This window comes from Lottia gigantea (genome assembly GCF_000327385.1).
Source record: "Lottia gigantea unplaced genomic scaffold LOTGIsca_106, whole genome shotgun sequence".
Lineage (NCBI taxonomy): Eukaryota > Metazoa > Mollusca > Gastropoda > Lottiidae > Lottia > Lottia gigantea.
In genome coordinates this window covers 281,263-282,664 of record NW_008706902.1, presented here as the reverse complement: position 1 = coordinate 282,664, position 1,402 = coordinate 281,263, and positions in this window count along the sequence as shown.

Below are 1,402 nucleotides of genomic sequence, written 5' to 3'. Positions count from 1 at the left end.
ACCAAGATAATCATTATACTGGTATAGTTATATAATTTTAGTAAAATAAACCAAGATAATCATTATACTGATATAGTTATATAATTTTAGTAAAATAAACCAAGATAATCATTATACTGGTATAGTTATATAATTTTATCAAATTAAACCAAGATAATCATTATACTGGTATAATTATATAATTTTATCAAATTAAACCAAGATAATCATTATACTGGTATTGTTATATAATTTTAGTAAAATAAACCAAGATGATCATTATACTGGTATAGTTATATAATTTTATCAAATTAAACCAAGATAATCATATACTGGTATAGTTATATAATTTTATCAAATTAAACCAAGATAATCATTATACTGGTATTGTTATATAATTTTAGTAAAATAAACCAAGATGATCATTATACTGGTATAGTTATATAATTTTATCAAATTAAACCAAGATAATCATTATACTGGTATAGTTATATAATTTTAGTAAAATAAACCAAGATAATCATATACTGGTATAGTTATATAATTTTAGTAAAATAAACCAAGATAATCATATACTGGTATAGTTATATAATTTTATCAAATTAAACCAAGATAATCATTATACTGGTATAGTTATATAATTTTAGTAAAATAAACCAAGATAATCATTATCCTGGTATAATTATATAATTTTAGTAAAATAAACCAAGATAATCATATACTGGTATAGTTATATAATTTTCGTTTCATTTCATATATAAAATCTATCGAGGATATTATACAAGGCATAAAATTATTTTTATGCTTGATTAAAATTTCTATATGTCATTTGAAATGTTGCTAAAATTAAGGTAAGTAGCAGTATATCCATGATAAGGTTATTACTTATCTACCTACTTAAACTGCCTGTAAATATTTCACAATGTGCACAAATATCAGACAAATACAGAAATCAGATATACAATTACCTTAACAGTAATGACACCATCACGTCCAACTCTCTTCATAGCACTGGAGATCAATTCACCTACTTCACTGTCACCATTAGCTGATATAGTAGCTACCTGCAATACACACATTATATACACACTTACATATTCAGTTGTAGAATAAGACATTGCTCAAAGATAAACATTCATTGAGCTATTTCAATATATGATTTATATGAAATACCTGTCTACAATTTTTGAATTTTTTTCAGTGGAATACTTCTAATTACCTGAGCTATTTCTTCTGGAGTTGTGACATTTTTAGACATTTTCTTCAATTCATCCACACATTTATCAACAGCTATCATAACACCTGGAAAACAGAAATAATAATATAAATTATAGCTAAATAATATCATATTGGTATAAAATACCTAACTTAATTTGGCTATTCATTCATTATTCACTGAGACAATGAAACAGGACTGGTCTTT